This window comes from Branchiostoma floridae, chromosome 16, assembly GCF_000003815.2.
Source record: "Branchiostoma floridae strain S238N-H82 chromosome 16, Bfl_VNyyK, whole genome shotgun sequence".
NCBI lineage: Eukaryota > Metazoa > Chordata > Leptocardii > Amphioxiformes > Branchiostomatidae > Branchiostoma > Branchiostoma floridae.
In genome coordinates, this window is record NC_049994.1 from 2,303,813 (window position 1) to 2,312,310 (window position 8,498).

At 38.7% G+C, this 8,498-nt stretch overlaps 1 long non-coding RNA gene across 1 annotated transcript; it reads left to right on the forward strand.

Moving 5' to 3' along the window:
• Window positions 1-3,718: 3,718 nt before the first annotated feature.
• Window positions 3,719-4,223, forward strand: LOC118403112. The gene is made up of 2 exons (XR_004829597.1): window positions 3,719-3,759; window positions 3,958-4,223. It is a non-coding gene; the product is annotated as an uncharacterized LOC118403112 (long non-coding RNA).
• The last annotated feature ends 4,275 nt before the right edge of the window (window positions 4,224-8,498 follow it).

Here is an 8,498-nt window from a genome sequence, read left to right on the forward strand (position 1 = left end):
TGTGAACGTATAAATCAACACCATCTACGGTATGGAATAAGTCAGCTATATGTTTTCAATTTGTCACAGTATTTTCTATCTTGTGCAGGAAACATTTCCAAAGCACTAAAAAAACACAAGTGAATCATAGTTTCTTATTATAAACACTATCTACGCACAAGTCCATATACCTGTTGCCATATACTACAAAAACACTGGTAAAGTACCAGTCTTAAGAAACACGGGTAAAACACCAGTTTATAAATACTAAAAAAACAGTCATATTGGAGGTGAAGATACCTAATGAATACCTAATGAATACCTTATCTACATAACTAATAAAGACATTTCATACTTCTTTTGTGGTCAATTCATGGTAGAGGCTTCATATTGGAGATATATAGGTTGCTTGAGGACAGGTCAACATCTTATGTCGAGACTCAAGTATATGAAAAACATCTTATGTCGAGACTCAAGTATATACAATAATGGGAATACAAGGGACCCAACCCTCCTTGTCCGAAACAACTTCAACTGTCTTATCAACATGTGATTACGTTAATATTAATAATATGGATGGAGTTATGTATCAGACTCGTGTACTTATATCATTCTGAAACTGCATTTTGTGATTTATACCAATCAACATCTAAAATGTCATATAAACCTGCTTTTTTTTGGGGGGGGGGCGAAATCGGTAAAGGGGGGCGAGATAGGGGGCGAGATCACTAGCCGGGGAGGGCGAGGTCGCTAGCGATTTCGCCCCGGGGGGGCGAGATCGCTAGTGATTTCGCCCGGGGGGGGGGGCGAGATCACGGGGGGGGGGGACGAGATCGCTGTCACACCGGTCTGAATAGGGTTAGATTGGCCCAAGAGAATTTGGGATAGATTAGAATTTGAGGACCAGTCTTTATCTTCGTTGATAGGTGTATTTGGATATGTTAAGTGTGGAATTTAGTAATTGACCAGGGATCTGCCACACTTAGAAATGCATGGCTGGAAAATTGAGGACAGCATCATTAAAGTAGTTTGGGATAGCAATGAAAACATATCTAGAGTTTAAAAAAAGATGTTGAATTCCTTACACGCGGTTGTTCCCGCAAAAGCGGATGTCAACCAAATAGCTATAGATGCCTTTGTCACAAATCTAACAATGTATGTGGGCCTGGCTGTAGATGTATTAATTGCTGTAATAATAATTCCGTACACAAAGAATTTGAAGAAATTGATATGGAACATGAAGAAAGTGATTTGCAAGAAGACGAAATTGAGGAAAGTGAAGAAATCGAAGCAGATGAGGAAAATTACTTAATATATGATTCTAAGACCTACCTATCTCTTCGGAGTGAATAATAGGTAAAATTGATGCTCCTCATCTTTATCTGTATCTGTTTTGATTTTCTATTACTGTAAATGCAGAAATGTTCGCGTTGGATTAACGTTAACATGAAAATGCTGAATCTGCGGGGAGAATCTGTTGTGTGGTAAACACAGTTCCTTGGATATTAGGGTGCATTGTGTCAATTTTCAGTAAAATGAAGAAATATTCAAGTTTTCTAACAAGTTACGGTCCTTCTCCTTTGCAATGCTCCCTTCTTTCAAAATCAACTGAAAATGTCTGAAATGTGTGGCCTTTGAATAAAATATCAAGAATTGCGTGGAAGTGTAGGAGATCAGATGTCACAATACTTGTGAAAGGTCACAAATGAATAATCAGGACGAAATGAACAATAGCAGCAATCAAATCAAAAACTCCTGAGTGGGTGGATAAAACTAAAGTGATTGATATGAATCTAAGCTTTATTTCCATAACAATGATGCTGTAGTGTGTTTTCATCTAAATTTGTCTGTACGTCCCAACCCTATCAAAGAGTTATATCAGGAGAAAAACATGATCAGTCAGTAAAAAGGAAAGGCAATCAAATGAAAAGACTAACTGTCTGCTGGAGACTGTCTGCTGGAGATGAAAGAAACTCATTTCATTTGTAAATCTCGCGCATTTTCAAAGAAAGAAAAATTGCAAGATTGTTTTGATAGCAATTCTACAATGATCCTGGAATTAGGGGCTTTAGAGAATTTTTTATAGTCACTACTAGTAGATGCCAACATTTTCTGTCAATATTGTAAATGCAGAAATGTTTGCGGTGGTTTTATTTTTGCATTGGCCACTTCATCGTGAACTTAAAACAACCGTGAACATGTTTCAACCATAGTATGAGGCTACAGACTATGGCACTACCGCGAAATTAAAACCACTGCGAAATCTTCAATTTCCCGCTACCGCAAAAGTAAATCCCCGTGAACTTAAATGTATTTACAGTATGTTAGCTTTGAACACAGTGAAGAATGGTTATTGTCGGCCGCGTGGCGCGTTGGTACACCCGATCCCTCGAGCTCGGGAGTTAAGCAACGCGCGGTCTGGACAGTTCTTGGATGAGGGACCAACCAAGGACGTCCGGATTGCTGTAGCCTCACGAAGCTATAGGAGGAAAAAATGTAAATAAAATGCACGGTAATTTCTATAAGCACTCACATTTGACAATAAGCTCATCATTTTTTTTTACCTTTCCTTTAGAAGACCATTCCTCTGGGCATTGGAAAAACAGAACTCTTCCCTGTGATTAGGGTAGAGAAAAGGCAATGAGCTCCCCCGTGTTTGGAGGCGAAGAAGGAACCCAAACTCTTCCCTGTGATTAGGGTAGAGAACAGTCAAAGAGCTACCCCGTGATAGGGGTAGACATAGGAAACCGCTCCCCGTGCTTGGGGGAGAGGAAGGTATTTGAAACAGAACTCTTCCCTGTGATTAGGGTAGAGAAAAGGCAAAGAGCTACACCGTGATTGGGGTAGAGAAATAAACAAGAGGCATCAGGATTCGTGTAGAGGAAAGGAACAGAGCTCTCCCCGTCATTGGGGTTGAGGAAGGAGAAAGAACTCTCCCCTGTAAGGCCTACGTCACATTTCCTTCCCCGGGGCCCGGCCGGACTGTTTGCGGAAGCGAAAAATCAGATTTCATGCCAATGAATATGCACAAGGCATGCCGTTGAATTGTTTTGGTCCGTTTTGTGTTTTTGTTGTCTTTTATATCATATTTATCGTTCCGGAAAGCTGCCCGGCCGGGCCCCTTTATGGAAATGTGACCTTAGCCTAAGTGGGGCTGAGGAAGAGAAATAATGAGAGAAATATCTGTTAAATGGAATGCGCAATTGTAGCAATAAGGCAAATATCTAATCTCTATCTGGTGGTAATTTCATTATCATTTTTCCTAATATTATATATGTTCAGTTTTGTAATGTTGTATGTGTGCATAATTTCAGTAACTACGTAGTTTTTAAGTCTTATATTTACCTTCACAAACATCGTTTTGATATGGGTTCTAGATGTATAGCTGAATTGTCAAATTTTAATTACTATTTTATTGACATTGTGTGTGTTTACCTTTGTTTTTAACTTTTATTTTTCCCTAACCGGGATGCCAAAACATTGGCTCCCGATCCTTCCGCCTTTTCGTGGTGTGTGGGCCCGAATGTACCAATTTCTTGGGGTAGGTGCAACACTCCTACTCTGTAACCTCGATTGAAGGGTTGGAAATTGGAAGTCGCTAAAGGGAGGATCACCAGTCTAGCCTAGTCAGGCCCTGCAAGCCATAGGTTAGGACTTTTTATATCTTGAAAGCACTTTGCAAATAGTTCATTGCACAGCTGTATTATTGGCAGTGATAATTTTTTTCCTTTCGTTTTCAAGCGTCAAGCAGTCAAAAGATCATGCTGGAAAACATAGCAGGTAAGCTTTTGACAAGATGGAAAAAAATAAATTGTTTTGTGTTGAAACATGATTCAAAATGTAGAATAGTTTTTAATTCATACCAAAGTGTACTGGTACGTGTGGTATGCAGTTGTCACTTTAGAGTGACTAACTTTGTCAAAAACCTGAATTTTTCTGTTTGACTTAAATGCCAAATCTCCTGTTTCTGTCCTCCAGATGGGACCCAACTAGAGAGGAGAAGCCGCAAGGGGCCTAGGGAAGAACCAAGTCAAACCTGATCTCAGCCAGCTGCAGAAGGACATGGCAGATACCAACCAACTATGCAAAGTTTTGAAGTTTTAGACTTTTTTAAAGTAAAGATTTAAAGTTTATCTTTCGATTGTCTTTGTATTTGCATATTTGTATTTATAACAGGTAACAAAATTGTAAGACAAGTACAAAGTTTCAAAAATTGTTTAATTAAAGCTGTTAGGAAGATTCAATAGTGCACATGACTTATGCTTGCATTTTTCTTCTTTGTTACTTAGATTGTGAGAGTGTGTGTAGAGTTAATCATTTCAACTTTTTCCGTGTAGGGGCTAAGAACATCTAAACTACTCTGAATGTGACTGCATTGTCTCTACAAACTCGAATCGTCTAATGCAAGTAATCACATCCCATTTTGCTTGGATTGAAATTTGCTCGCGGGCAAATGTCGGCCTTTCTAGTTTTATCTCAATTTCGTAGTCGTTTCTGTTGTTCTGTCTAAGGAGATATACAATACTAATTGTGGTAATTTCGAAAAGAAGATATTCAAATAAGAACATGAAACTATTGAATGCCAAAATTGTTACGAAGAAACTCACTGCAAATTTAATACTTTGGATAAACCATTGCCTACAGGAATTGCATTATTTTACAGTTAATAAGTTATCATGTAAAACTAAAATTCCATCAAGTTCTCTCATGAACAGGTGATGCTTTAATTAGCCTAAAAACTTTAAGAGGCTCAGTCTGTATAAACCAAGCATAGGGTGGCCAAGCTAAAAAAGTCGATTTTCCTCCTATTTTGTGTGGTGGTAAGGCCTTGGTCCAAACTTACAAAAATTGCAAAAATTTAGATCCGCGGTCACCGGTTGCCATGGTAACGGCCATATTCAAAAATGGCGGATTTTCACCAAGGGAAAGCCTTAGTCTCGTCCAAAAATAGACCTTCTTTGGACTCCTGTTGCCGCCCAAAATAAACAGATATCTTATCGATTCTCGCAAATGTTATTACCCATATTCTAATAAGAAAAACTGATATATAGTTTTGCTCGAAATGTTTTTGGTAGTGAGGTGCAGAAGGTGTTTAAAAATGAAGTGACAAAAATACATTTTTTGAACATTTTTATTGACCATTAGCTCATTTACAGGCAAATCAATTTGCTTGATTTTTATCACATACATTATATGTAAAAAAGAAGTTTGGGCCTCCTACGGGAAGGACCGTGGTGACCCCGAGAATACACCAATGTTTCCATTTCAAGAAAATTGTAACTATAGAATTGATCCTGTAAAAACAGTCATGGCTTACCAAAACTGAATCTCAGTTTCATCTCATGTACATGTATCAGAGAAACCTACCTATCACTTATAAAAGCAGCGTGGATTGGGACTTTTTATAATTGCCTTTAACCCTATTCAGACCGGGCTTTTTTGGTCATCCCTGGACGGGGGGGGGGGGGGGCTAAGGCTTTTGAGGCCCTCCACTTCTAAGTCCTCTAACTCTTCAACGACGTACCGTAGGGCCATCAAATTTTTAGGACATGATATCGACATAATATCTGACAAGTATTTGATGTTTGACGTTATGTTGACGTAATATAACGTAATTATGACGTCATCAATTTGATTATATTGGCCGGACCCATGAAAAAAGGGCATTCTCAGAAAACTTCAAGTTATACTACAAAAATGTAACAAGTTCAGATAACAGAATAATAATGTTTATTACGTCTTGTATTGCCAAAATCAACATCGATGACGTCATGATGACGTCATCAAATTACTTAATGCACATCTAAGATACGAGTTAGGCTCCGCCATAGTATATCCACCACCTTGAATTTTTAAAAGTACTTTTTTTGCAACAAATAATCACAAAGGGCAATGGAAATAGACTAAATTCATTCATTAGATGGTTTTTGATGAAAAAAATACCAGGTAGTTACAAATTTTAAGGGATAATTAGCTTGTTATTCTTGTTCTGGTCATACGGTCCGCCATCTTGGATTTTGGGCTGATGATGTCATCAAATTAGCATAATTTATGCATATATAATTATGAAATATATGCTAAATAATATAAGATTTTATTTATGTAACAAAATAGCAGTAATATAGCAAATAAATGTAAAATAATACATTGTTAGAACCAAAAATAGTGATTTTTGGCAAAACTGCCTGTCAGCAAACGGTTGCTATTGCAACACGAAAAAATGGCAAATTTGTCAAACTTCGTAAAATTTTTGCCAACAATATTTTAGGAAAACTCACCAAATTTGGTGGCTTTAGCGTAAGGCGTTCTGGCGTTATAGGACATCGAAGTTGGCGCGGGCCTCAAAAGCCCCTCCCCCCGGTCTGAATAGGGTTAAAATATTTATTAAGTTTTTTTTGCAATTTTTAGACCAACAATGTATATTTTGGCCTCAGTACCCTGGTATCAAAACCAAATGACCTAAAATTTGGTATAGGAATGCCCTGGACATGAAAAGCCTTTCTTGGTGGGATTTTATGTTAATTCTGGGCATTTTGGGAGTGACTGCGGTAGGCAAGACCCTACACGTGTTGAATTAGTTGTAAAAAATGACCTTTCTCTATCGAGTGGGTTTCCACACACCCCCTGAAATAGTGGTATTGTCGCCAGAATGCTGCTTTCAGCCAAATGGGCCAATCCAAGGGCTCTAATTAGGGGGGGGGGGGTATCAAAAGACTAGCAGTATAGAAATTCTTGCCAATGAATTTGCTGAGACTGGACATAGTAGGCTATCATTTGGGCCCCATAGTAGGCTATCATTCATAACCCTACCTCACCGTCACAGTTTTTCCCTATATTTTTGTTTGTTCCAAATAAATATTACAAGTCTGCAGTTTGTATATTGTTTTCTCTGGCGATTCTTATACAAAATCCAGCCATTTCCATTTGGTGTCGAGATATTTGTATGTTTAGTTTGCCTTCTGCTATACGTTACACCTGCATCATAATTATGTTTTTTTCTTCATTTTTATAAATGTTAATATCATTCAAATAGCCAGTTTCAGACAATCAACGCCACGGTGTAGCCTCCATGACAGGCTCCCTGGGGCCTTTTTTGGCTCATAACACCCTCTTGCTGCCCAGTTCTTGTTGTATTGGGTCGCTGATTGCCGGCCGTCGTTGATTACTTGGCCCTTGGCAATCAGCGACCCAGTGCAAAAAGAAATGGCCAGCAAAAGTGTATTATGAGCCAAAAAGAGGGCCAAAGGAAGCCTGTTATGGAGGCTATCCGCTACGCCTACGTATTAAAGATTAATCTTGAGTTGTTTGTCCCTCGGCACTTCGGATCAGCTACGTGTAGTAGGACACACCCTACAAGAACAGGAACAAACGTCGTGTCTCCAGAATGTGTCAACTAAAGTTATTCTTACTGGCTTGAGAGGTATGTTCTGTTTGTGAATCAGGGCTGTCTTTATGGCGCATCCCTCCGTATTAGGACAGACATGTACTTGTTGGAATGAGGAAAATTTACCCAGTCCAATCCAGGAGATCTGAACGTAATGACGTAAAACTGTTGAAAATGTATTTTCGTAAGCTTAAACTGTCAGATTTAACGTATAACAACGGAAAACAACAACATGGGCCCCCAAAGAATGGGTGGAACTGGGAAAAAGCTGTTGACAGCCCTACTGTGAATATATCGTTATATTTCTGTCTGTGAATACTGGTTAAATGTTCATCTGTTGTGTAGATAGTTTCTAATACCTTAACTGGGGTTTTATTCTTCAAGCAGATATTAGGGGAAATTGCGACGTTTTCTGGCCGTCGAGAAATATTCCATCTGTTTGGATATTAGTCTTGATCGAAAAAGGAAACAAGAAAAAGCTTGTTTTGTGACGTCATGCGACTTTTTGCGACGAGCTGTTATTAACTTGCCATTATCAACCTATCAGTCTCGAAATCTTATGTTCTATCTCTTGATTTGTAATCGTTAATTTGCATTGCTTGCTTTTTGTAGTCTTGTATTTATATACTCATGTGTTGTGTTTGTGGTGGCATGAAAATAGAATAACGACTTGAGTGTGACGTCACCATGCCTTATCAATAAATGAATCCTAGGGGCCAGACATGATCGAGTAGTTATTGAGTTTTTTGCGCGGGACCCCAAGGCAATCAGACCGCCGACTTAAGCCCGAAGGAGAAGTCGCTACCTAGATGGTAGCAATATCTCTAGATCTTTGGGGCTTAAACTCCCCGGAGCGCTAATAAGAAATCAGCGGGGTGACTGCCTTGGGTCCTCGAATAAAACTTTCGCTAGCTACTCGATCCTGTCTGGCCCCCATGGTACAATAAATGATGAAGTAAAAAAAAATTATGTCAGAACGGACAAGGCCAACGTCAGTTCAAATTTACTCTGTTTAGTGAGCGTTAAATATTACATCATTTTGATGATTCCCATGGTAAAATAGTAAATGGTGCCATACGACATTAGCAAAAAGAGTAAAGTAAACAACATTAGTATCAATATTCAATAAACAGTC